The following is a 13,107-nucleotide window of genomic DNA, read 5'->3' as shown; positions in this document are numbered from 1 at the left end:
CTGCTCAGGGGGTCACAGCTTCGGGGGTTATTTCCCCAGGATATCCTTATTTGCTGCAAATAGTTTCCTTGGCGTGACAACTCTACCTGGTATAGTCTCATCAGCGCCTCATCAAGGAGTGAGCTCACATCAGTTCACTTACAATCTCACACTTCTCAGGGACCATGAAGGCTCAGTTTGAAGTGTGTGATCATGGTTGTAAATTGAGACATAGATTTGTATTTTTCTCACCTGCTTTAGAATAAGATTTTGAAAGTGTTTTTCAGGGATCCTGGCAAAAGAGGGCAGAAACAAAACAGTTGAATATGCATGAAAAGGAGAGTTGATAAGCATGGAATCCCATCTAGTATATAACTGGAAAGATTATTAAAGACAACCATTGGAAGACCGGAGAAAATGACAAAAAGCAGAGCTATCAGTTGAGAATGTTTGCTCATGAGAAACTGCACTGGGGGAGAATGAGGAGTCGGACTCTGCGTCTGGGAGTACTCCCATGCTCCCACCCAATTTTGGACAGAACAAAATACAGTTTCAGCTGCAGGGGCTGGAGAACTCATTTAGTGGCTGGCAGAGAAAGCCAAGCAGTTTTGCCAGCAAGAGGTAACAGATTCTATTTGGGTGAGAAGCAAAATCCCAAAGCATTTATTTGTTGAAGGTGGAAGACTTCATTCAGAGTGGGAGAGGCTCCCCACAGCTTTACCAGCTGGTGTTGACAGACTGGGTTCAGGCATGCAGCAAAACCCCGGCTTTCCTGAATGAGCTCTAAGGTTTGGGATGGGAGCTGTAGGCAGATCCTCTAACCATGTAACTGGCCAGTGACAGAGCCAGGGAAGGGCTGAGTGAACCTGAGAATGAGTTCCTCGCTCCACCACAGGGTGGGTGGCAGAGGGTGACCGCGCGGCAAGTACCAGAGTGTCTGAGCATAACTGCCTGAGTCACTGGATGGCTGCAAAGTACACGGTCACAAGGGACACTTCTAGGGAGTCAGCGGGAGAAGGGAATGGGAAGCCACCACATCGTGACATCGTATGCCAGAAGTTGCACTCACGGGCCAGATTTTACAGTGTAAGTCAAAGAATATTCCTAAAATAAAGAAGCAATAACTCTCAGAAAAATAAAACAGAACCCCAAGTTGTCTCCTGTGTTATTTATAATGTCAAATCCTCAACCCAAATCCCCAGATATGCAAAGAAACAGAAAGGTATGACTTATACTTAGAAAAATCATTAGTGGAACCTGGACCCAGGTGGACACAGATGTTGGCCTTAGCAGACAAAAACTTCAGAGAAGATGCTACAAATATGTTCAAGGAATTAAAACAGAATGTGTTCAAATGATTAAAGGAAGATGCGTTCATGGTTAATGAACAATTAGGAAAAATGAAAAGAGAAATGGAATCTGTAAAACAGATCAAATGTTAATTCTAGTACTGAAAATTACAATAACTTAAATGAAAAATTAACTAATTGATTTCGGTAGTAAATTTGAGATAGCAGAAGAATCACTGAATTTAAGGATTTAGGATTAGAAATTGTATAATTCAAAGAACAATGTGAAAAAATATTGATAAGGAATATCAAACACTTAAAAATACACAGAAATGAAATATTAGAGAAGAAATCAGAGGGTATGGAAAGAGTATTTGAAGGAATAATGGCCCCAAATTAAGGCATATCAAGGGCCTAAATGAATTCCATAAGAACAAAGGAAATCAAACTTAGACTCATTACGGTCAAATGGCTGAAAGAAAAATTGAGGAGAAAAATCTTAAAAGCAGCAAGAAAGATGGGACATATCATGTTTGGGGACAGTAAAATTAGCATTGATTTCTCCTCATAAAAACAGAGGCCAGGAGGCAGCAGGAGGTCATTCAAAATAGTGAAAGAAAAATATAAAATGTTCGAGATTTATATCCTGGAAAGCTGTTGTCAAAAACAAAGGTGAACTTAGGGCATTTCTACATCAGTAACAGTGGAAAGCACCGTTGCCCACAGTTTTAATTACTGAAAGAAGTTAAAAGTGAATACATGAGGGTGAGGGACGGTGGCAGGGCTGAAGGATCAGTGTGGAGCAGATGGCCCCGGGACCCTTCAGACTGGGTGGCACGGGATCAACACAGGCTCAAGTGAGTCGGAGCCTGCCTTGTGGACGTGGCTGGGGTAAGTAAGGCATCCGACACGTGAAAACCAGGGATCTGACATGCTGCAGAATGAAGAGCACACCCACGTGATCACCTCAGTGGTGCAGCAAAACCATTGACAAAGCTCAACATTTTCAGGGCAGAAACAATCAGCAAACTAGAAATACAAGGAAACTAAAAATACCTAAAAATAATAAAGTCCGTATATGAAACACGGATAGCTGACGACATACTCAGTGGTACAGTGTTTTGAACATACCCTTCCTTTATCAGAATAAGGAAGTTTAATTTGATTTTCAGATTGCTAATTTTTTGTTGTTAAGTATGAATAGCTTTTCAGTTATGTCAGTTTCATAGGAAGATTTTAAGAAATTTTGTGTGTGTGTATACATGCACACACATATATATATACGTATACTCATATATATATGAGTGAGATCGGCTTTCAATACTTCATTCCTTTCCTGTCTCTGTTAAAATTTGTTATCACGTTTTTGCCAGTATGTAAAACTGATTAGAATGTCTTTAACAACTGTCTATTCTCTGGGCAATTCTGTGAAACATTGGTACATTCTTCTATTAAAAATTTGATTAAATTCACTAGTATAGTGTCTGAGGCCTGGGTTTTCTTCATGAGAATATTTTTAATAATTAATTCAATTCATTTAAGATTATATGATAATTTAGATTTCTATCTCTATTTGGTCAGACTTACATTTTTCTAATAATTAATCTCTTTAGTCTGTATTCCTAAATCATTGCTATCTTCCCTACCGTATTATTATCTTTTTTGACAACTTTGAAATTGATAATGATGTATGCTATCATCTCTAATATTGATTATTTCCATTTTCTGCCTCTTTTTTGATCAATATTCTGGGGGTGTTCATCAATTGTATGAATTTTTCAAAGGGCTAAGTCTAGATTTTTCATTGACCTGTCTGCAGCATGTTTGTATGATATTTTGTTGATTTCTACTTTTATCTTTAATATTTTATCCTTTCCATTTTTTCCTAAAAATAATTATATCAACATCCATCTCAATAAATTTAAAAAAATTAATTTCAAAGCTTTATAGTAAAATTTATAGTAAAGCACATTTTAGTTCAAAATAATCTTTTAATATCCTTTATACTTACTCTTTACCAAATGGGTAACTTAGAAGTACTCTCTGTAATTTCTGAATTTATGGTAATGTTGCAGAGGGAGTGTATGATTTGCAGAGTGGTCAGAGAGTATACCTAGGATTTTAAATCTTTGGAGTGTGTTGTTTTGTGTGACATTATTGAAAGCAGAAAATTCTAGTAATACCTTTGCAGATGGTTTATTTATTAAAAAATATAAGCAATAAATTTACAGTAATAAACAAAAATATTTAAAAATATATCTCTGGTAGAGGTGCCTAGGTGGCTCTGTCAATTAAGTGTCTTATTCTTGGTTTCGGCTCAGGTCATGATCTTGGTGTCCTGAGTTTGAGCCCTGCCTTTGTCTCTGCCCGGTGTCAGATCTGCTTAAAGATTCTCTCACTCTTCCCCTCCTTCTGCTTTCACATGCATGCTCTCTCTCTCTCTCAAATAAATACATAAATCTTAAAAATAGGGATCCCTGGGGGGCGCAGCGGTTTGGTGCCTACCTTTGGCCCAGGGCGCGATCCTGGAGACCCGGGATCGAATCCCACATCGGGCTCCCGGAGCATGGCGCCTGCTTCTCCCTCTGCCTGTGTCTCTGCCTCTCTCTCTCTCTCTGTGTGACTATCATAAATAAATAAAAATTTAAAAAAATCTTAAAAATAGATATATATCTCTGACATCTAAAAGTTTAAGGATATTACAAAAATAGGAAATAGGTAAATTATAGACATTAAATAATTGAAAAATTATAAGCATGGTAAAGTATAATTTGGTTAGATATAATATTTTTTAAGTATGTGGGTTAAATGTACAATATTCTAGAAATGGCTGAAATCTATTTTTTTGTTAGTAAAGTGTATATATTCAATTAAAGCTAAACTATTTACAATTTGTTGTGCGAGCATGAACCATGTCTTTTATTTTATTTTATTTTATTTATTTATTTATTTATTTATTTATTTATTTATTTATTTATTTCAGAAGTATAGTTGATATATAATGTTATACAAGTTTCAAGTGTACAGCATGGTGATTTGGCAAATTGTAAACATTATGAAATGGCCTCATAAGTATAGTATTATCTATCACCATGCAAAAATATTACAATATTATTGACCCTATTCCCTACTCTCTACTTGTTATCCCCACGACTAGTTTTGTAACTGGAAGTTCATACCTTTTAATCCCCATCTTTCAAAAAGATCCAGTATGTTATGCTTTTAAAAGGTGTAGACAATAGCTCATAGAGTTTGTAGAACAAACTCCTGCTTCGGTTCCATTTTATTGTGATAAAGTGAACATGGATCCCTTCATCCCTTTAGAGAACTCGGATGGGCAGCAGGTAAGTGTTGAGGAGGGCAGGGGTGGAGATGCAATAGCCAAGTTTCGACAGTGAAATGAAATCTGACAGTTCAGGTCCCTAGGAAGAAGGAGAAGAGAAGTCTTGGGAAGGAAAACGGACACGCAAGGGAGGAGGATTTTATGTTTAGCCACCCCTCTGTGTTTTACATGGTGGACTGATTGAAAATACTTAGTGGAACAATTAGGTTATTTTCTTTATTTTCTTCTTTCTTTCTCCTGATTTATTTTATACTTTATAAACACTCTGATAACAAAACCCAACTGTTAGAAAAAAGCATAAACAACCGATAGCCAAAGATAACAAAGATAGCCAAAGAAATCAACCATTGCTAAACAGACTTGGATAACAATTCATTCTACTTAAGCCTACTGGGGTTAAAATGATGTGCAGATAGGAAGTGGGATCCTGGTCCTTTGAGCTGTCCTCACTGCAGAGTCCAGGCTCAGACCTGTTGCTGATTACACCCGCTGCCCTACTCTGGGTCATCCGAGCACACCTGAGCAGGGAACGGACCAAGGGAATGGGAGTAATGCTTACAGGGCAGTGCAAAGGTCTTGCATGTGGTGGGGAAGGAGGCAGATAGGAAAATAACTATCTGATAGTGGAGGTAGGAGAGAATGATCTAGAGTTTTCTATTGGTGTACTTTTTTTTTTTTTTTTTTGTATATTGTGCACAGATTTTCAAAGGACAACAGGAATATGAATATTTAAAAAAAGGTTGAGGGGAAATGATGGATTCCAGTTAACTAGCTCAGGTTTGCTCCACATATTGCAAGTCTCCATAGGGCTTCTTGGGCTCCTAGTCTGTGAGGATATACACACTCCTCTGTCACAACTTCCCAAATAGATGAGAATTTACCACGACATAGATCTTTTACTGAATACTTCTTGGGGATACAGAAAAAATGATTGCGTTATACAACACACGGAGGTCTTGGCTTTCATTCCCTTTCAATATCTCTGGTTTTCCCCGAGGTTATTCTTCAGTAGCCAATGACCTTACTTGTTTCCCTTTATTTCACACGGTATCGAAATTCTTCAGTGTTGTCAAGGGTGAGTTGGCTCTGGACATTTAGGAAGGAAAAGATCCCATCATTGGAAGAATCTAAAGATTCCCGAGTTGGAATGCGATAGAAGACTCTACTGTGTGGGTCACGGCCCTGCGGATCCTCATCCATGGCTCTAAGAGCCTTATCGGTTGTTTATTCAGGAGAACTGTAACCTCTACTACGGAGTGGGGAGTAAGTGCTGCTTGCAATAAAAGATTTTTCCATAGCCTTGGGTCATTTATAACTTTTGCTTATTTTACTTTGTTTTCTGACTTACCCAAGCTTGAACAGCAGGATAAAATCAATTTTTTCCATATAGGAGCAAACAGCACAATCAGGAACAGAATATAAATAAGATTCTCTTCTAAAGGGTGGGTCAGGGAAATATCAGAATGCCTCAAGTCACTGTGAATTCAAGTTGTGTGTGTTTATAAGATCTGAGAACCATCAACACATTTCAAATTGATCATAACAAAGCAAGAAAAATCAAACAAAAACACAATTTAACCATTTACAAGATACACACAGCCCGTGAATAATTAGATCTGTATCCAAAATATTAATTTTATTTGTTTGTTTGTTTATTTATTTATTTATTTATTTATTTATTTATTTATTTATTGACAGGCCTTTTCGCCCATAAACTTAAGAATTTTTAACTGAAATCAATGGGGGTGAAAAAGAGGATGGAAAATTTTGTCTTTCCAAAGTATTTTCATAACACACAGCTTTTCATAAACATCAGTACTGCTTGCTCCATGTGAGGCTCATGGGCTCTGTGTTGTGTTCATGTTGATGGGATATTACATGTGGGCAGTGACGTGCATCCGTGCAGCTGGAAACTGCACCGCCTCTGGGGTCCGTGCTGGTGTGGACCACGAGTCCGCCACGTCCTGGATGTGTTTGCAGACAGGACTGTTCCTGCGTGCAGTACATTGGTGTCATCAGGGTGTTACCACCATCTCTCTCTCACCTCGATGAGCATCTGATGATATTTATCTAGTAACACAACAATAACAAAAACTGTGTGTGATCCAGGCTTCCCAATAGACATACATGATTTTACAAAATGTGTACTGTTCCATCACATGTCAGAGCTTGAGATGCTTCTCTATGGATCCCAAAGTGGCAGGATGCCACAGTGAGACCTGGGGGCATGGACGTGCTGTTACTCACGCATGAGCTCTATGTTGTGATGCAAAAGGTGAAGTGCTGTACACGTGTACACTTCTTCTACTCATCCTGGTTAGCTACCCAAGAGAAAATGCTCTAATGGGTTCTTACAATGTGTAAGAGAATGCAAACATCAACACTTGTAATATTCCTAACAGCCTAATAAAATATTTTTCAACTATCCAGTGGCACAAGACAATGGCCTAGTTTAGTCTTCAACTTTGAGATAAATCAACACTATTCCCAGGTGGGAAACTTATATTTAAATGCAAGAATCTGAAGAGCCCTGCAGTATCTTATAGGGTAATTTTTATTCTTTTATGAAACTATGTGAAAAATATTTTCCCATGTGGGAAGAACTGAACCGGGGCAGGGGGTGGGGGGTGTCTCTCTGTTCTCTGAACTGGGCTCCACTGGCTTCTACATGGAGGCTTGGGAGGGGGTGCTTTCTCACACCCCCTTTCCCTAATTCTCATCCTTACATACTTCAATTTTCCCCGAGAAATACCCCTTGAAGGATGGTGCCAGGGGAATTGAGACTCTGAGGCTTGGATTGCCTCATGTTCAAACACGTGGTTTGAGTATTAAATAATGAATCATATATGCTGATACCCCTGGGCTCTTGGGGACTCAGTGGTGACATATTGTTAACAGCTTTGCTCCTTTAGTTTATCTGTTAAAAAATCGACACTTCAATTAGTCAATACGAGTAAATTTATCATGGTAATAATAATTTCTCTTCCTTTACATACTGGATAGCTTGAGCATGTGCTGCTTCTTTCAATAAGCATCTGATTTTTAAATTGCCTTTTATTATAATTTACTGAGATATAGTTAACACATAACATGGTGTAAGTTTAAGAACATGCTGATTTGACACATTCACAGACTGCAGCATGATTACCGCCTTAGCTTTAGCTAACACCACCATCATGTCATGGGGTTGACGTGTCTTTTTTGTGGTGGGAACAACACTAGATCTTCAGATGTAGTGTTGCAGCAACTCTGAGTTTTGTGACACAGTGTCGTTGTTGTCTATAGTCACCGTACTGTCCATTAGCCCTTACTTACTTATTTACTGGTTCCAAGTTTGTGCCCTTAAACAACATCTCCCCAGTCAACAGCCACCTAAGACTACTCAAACTCAAAGGGGACAATCAGAGAGACACTGAAACTATTAATTTATTTATTTGTTTTTGAAGTTTGTTCAGAATTATTTTTCCTGTTAATGTTACCAGGTCATCTCAGTGTGACACGCAGCCTGGGTCTGTGGGCTTTTACAATGTCTTGCTTTTTATGAATTCAGCTGATTAAAAACATTGATTATTGAGGACATCAATAATTGATCCATCACACTTTTGCAGAACTGGATATATGTTTAAGAATTCCTTGTTGAGGGACACCTGGGTGACTCAGTGGTTGAGTGTCTGCCTCTGGTTCAGGGTGTGATCCTGGGGTCCCGGGGTCCAGTCCCACATCAGGCCCCCTGCAGGGAGCCTGTTTCTTCCTCTGCCTGTGTCTCTGCCTCTTTCTCTGTGTCTCTCATGAATATGTAAATAAAATCTTAAAAAAAAAAAAAAGAATTCCTTGTCATGCCCAGCATGAAAAAATTCCCTCCCAAAGACCTAATATGCTTATGTGATCCTTATGCTAAATTTGGACAAATGAGAGGTTATTTTTCTTGCTTTGCTTTGGTTGTTACAGAAGAAAGAACTTCAGGGTCACTTCTTCAAGGAAATTGTTCCAAACCTTCCCAGTTCATATTCATTTATTATATGATGTCACAGAATCATTTTGTTTCTCCTTGACCACGTAGTTCTTAAAGTACATCTTTGTATAATTATTTAATTTTTCCGTAATGCACCATAGTGTAAACCATAAAGGCCCACCCATGCATATCTGCACACCACTCATTCTCTAATGACTAAACCAGTCCCAGAACACAAATGGCATTTAAGAGGAAGACATTCCCAAATGAGTGAATAAATGAATTTCAGTATCAATATCTTCCCTGGACTTTTTTTCAAAGATATGATTCTCATCCTTCACTTTTCTTCATTTTTCTCATTGACTTTTTTAAAAAGCCACTTCAAAAAGATATATTCCCTGCAAATTAGTGCAGCCACTCTGGAAGACAGTATGGAGTTTCCTTTAAAAATTGAAAATAGTAGAAATACTAAATGATTCAGTAATTTCACTACTGGTTACACAAAGATAATGAAAACATGAATTTGGAAAGATACATGCATCCTTATGTTCACTGCAGCACTATTTATAATAGCAAAAATATGGAAACAGCCCAAGTGTCTGGCAGTAGATGAACAGATAAAGATGATGTGGTGTATATGTACATAGATACATACGTGCACATACATATACATTACTCAGCCATAAAAGAAAATGAGATCGAGCCATTTATGACAACATGGATGGACCTAGAGGGTATGATGCTAAGTGAAATAGGTCAGACAAGGATAAATATACCATATGATTTCACTTGTTTGTGGAACTTAAGACACAAAATGAGCAAACGAAATAAAAAAAACAGACTCTTAAACACGGAGAACAAACTGGTGGTTGCCAGAGGGGAAGTGGGTCAGGGGAGGGTGAAATAGATAAAGGGGGTTATCAGGACTAATATAAGTATGTCACAGAGGTGAAGAGTACAGTGTAGGGAATATAGTCAGTGAGGTCGTAATAATGTTTGGTGACAGATAGTGACTATACTTGGTGAGCGCGGTTAACGTATAGCATTGTTGAACCATTATGTTGTACACTTGAAGCTAGTCTCACGTTCTATGTTAATTATACTTCAATTAAAAAAATATTCCCTCTTCCCCTCACTAGTTTTCCTTATCCTTTCTTCCAACCATCCATTCATCCATCCATCCATCTGCTCTATCTATCTATCTATCTATCTATCTATCTATCTATCATCTATCATCCATCCATCCATCCACTTTATCTCTTTATCCATCTATCCATCCATCTATCCATCCATCTATCCATCCATTCTATCTATCTATCTATCTATCTATCTATCTATCTATCTATCTATCTATCTTATCTATCTATCTATCATCTAATCTATCATCCATCCATCCATCCATCCATCCATCCATCCATCCATCCATCTACTTTATCTATTTATCCATCTATCCATCCATCTATCCATCCATCTGTCCATCCATCCATCCTTCCATCCGCCTTATCTATCATCTATCTATCTATCTATCTATCTATCTATCTATCTATCTATCATCTCATCACTTGTGTATATCACTAACACAACTGTTTACTAGGTTTTGATTGTTGTATTATTCAAATTATCTATCAAGTCACTCCAGTGTTTTCCAGTCATGTGCTACTTGTAAAGAAAGGTTGCCTGTAGATTTCTGCTTGGTGTGGCTGGCTGTCTCTGTTCTCTCACATGAAGTCAATAAGTGATGTCAGACTCTTCCATCAATTCTTCACATGTTTTAATAGCCATTATATTATTTATGAAGTTGAATTCCTTTTTATTAATGGTGAACTAAGAGAAGTTGTATTAAAATTTAATTTACATTTATGGTAATGTTGACACTATAAAAACATGTCTGTATTATTGACAAGAAAGTTAATAATACGTTTGATGGTAGATCCTATTTAATTAGTTGGCTTAATTTTGTTGATTCCCATTCAGGTTTTGTCCATGGAGCATTGCTAATAACATTTGGTATTGTATCAATATTTTACAAACTGTAAAACAATAAACATATAAACTTTACTTTTTTCATCAAACAGCATTGCCTTTTCATACAGTTATTTCACAATCCTATAGTCGTACTCTTAGAAGACACTTTTTTCTTGCTTCGTGTTGTATCCTATTGTTTCATTTCTGTGATTTCTGCATCTCTGCCAAAGTTCCTTCACTTAATTAAATCAAATTCCCTTCTTCAAGTGAGTCTTCCTGGTCTAATAACTGAATCATTTTTCTTTTAAAACAAAAGAAAATATTGATATATCTATTAGAATGTATTTTATTAAAGTCAAATCACAATAATAATTGTAATTTTTTGCAAAGATTATTCTTTTTTCATTGATTTCCATTAGAGTAAATTTATAAGATTTGATAAGAATTATGAACTCCTTCCTAGCCTTTACATTAAAACTTACCATCCAAAGTCCAAATTTCCTTCCAAAATTCATTCTTTCAAGTCTTGGTATTTAATTCTCTGAGAAATTTATTTGACATATGGTTGAAAACAATTAAAGTAATTACATTTTTTATTTCCTTAGCCAGAGAAAATTTCATATGGTGAATCTGCCAAATTAAAACCTTCTGAAACTTTCCCAAGATTTTGGCCCAAACTACATGTTTTCTTCCCATAATTTTACTGATAGAATCTGTATTAAAATCCAATTATGTTTTTATATAAATATTATTTTCATTGGAAATTTTTTAAAGCACACAAACATTTGATATACAATTTCACATATTGTTCTTTTTAGCTTCTTGGGATCAAAAATGAAATTATTCTAAGGCCTGAATTTTACATTTCAAAGAAATTATTTGAAGTTTTACTTATGAGAAGTAAATCATAATAATTATTGAAAGTCTGTTACCTTGATGATTTTTAAATTTTAGCTTTCTTATGAAAGTAGATACAAGTTTTGAAATGAGGGAAGGCTATATCTAGGTAATAATATTATTAGCTTTTGAAGCTTCAGTAAATAATAATATCAGAAAGTACTTGATTATTTTTAACTATTCCATATATATTAAAAATTCTAATGTCAATCTCTGAGTGTTTTTATTTGCTTTCTCAATACTTTTATAGTGTATTTTATAAATTTTTAGTATAAAGTACTTTAAGTATTTAATTTGTTTAGGTTGTTTCATCTTTGATGATTGCACATTTTATTCATTTGCACCTTGAGTTTGTTTGTTTGTTTGTTTATTTATTTATTTTGCACACTGAGTTTAAATAAAATATTACTTCACCCTGACAATGTATCTACATATTTTACCCTTTGGGATTTAGGGACGTAATGTTTGAGCACCATTTGCTGACATTATGTCATCAGCAGTAGAAATCCACTCATATACTTTCTTGAAATAAAGTGGTTCAATTTTACTCATTTTTACTTATCAAAATAGATTCCTGTCTATTCTGATTTTTACAGTGTTATGAATGTCCCAGAATATTGTTCATTATTAATATCATTTCATTTCCTGCTGTCCCCAATTTAAAGATTCATGCTTATTATAGTTAAAGATCTGAATCCTTATCCAAACTTCACGGTCTTTCCTTTTCACTTTTCTTATTATTATTTTACTAAAAACTCCCTGGTTCACAATAATATTTACATTAGCATTGCTGGTGCATATGTTAAGGAAAATGTGAAAATCAAGTATCTAGAAGGGGCAGCACAGCTACACAGTTTTAGGATGGTAAGCTGGAGGTGCTTCAAATGCACCATTCAGGACCTGATCTGGTCATGGAATCAGCTAGCGGGGATTTGAGATTTGATGACTTCTTGGTAAATCATCTCACGATTATTAAATCTCAATAATTAGTAACGCTTCCTCAGTTGAAATGTTCTTTGTATGGCATTTAGATAGGGAACCTAGGGTTTTTGTTTTTGTTTTTGTTTTTCTTTTGTTGTTAGTATTTTTATGGTGTACCTTTTCTCATACTTTTTCCATCAACATTATGGACTTCATATTTAAAATTTTGTCTTACGTATAACATTGTTAATCTTTTTTTTCCAATTGGAAGCTCTTGATTTTACTGAGTATTTAATTCATATTCCTGTATATAATTACTAGGATTTTTGATTTATATGAAAAATTTTAATGTTTTTAAGTTTTATTTTTTAAGAGAAGTATTAGGTTCATAGTTAAATTGGGACTCATCATATGACCCAAAGTCCATACTTTACAGTAGGGCTCACTGTTGGTGTTGTCCTTCTGTGGGTTTGGACAGATGCACAATGACCTGTATCCACCACTAGAGTATCACACAAAGCTGTTTCCCTGTCCTACAAATCTTGTGCTCTACCTGTATGCCCCCCTTACCCCACCCTTGAAAACCCTTGATATATATATATATATATTTTTTTACTGTCTCCAGAGTTCTGCCTTTTCCAGAATATCATGTAATTAGAGTTATAGCGTATGTACTTTTCTCAAAGTGGCTTCTTTGGTAATATGCATTTAAAGCTCTTTCATATTACTAAGGTCTCTTCATGGCTTGATAGTTCATTTCT

Source organism: Canis lupus, chromosome 2 (assembly GCF_003254725.2).
Source record: "Canis lupus dingo isolate Sandy chromosome 2, ASM325472v2, whole genome shotgun sequence".
Classification (NCBI taxonomy): Eukaryota; Metazoa; Chordata; class Mammalia; order Carnivora; family Canidae; genus Canis; species Canis lupus.
This window is presented reverse-complemented; position numbering follows the sequence as displayed.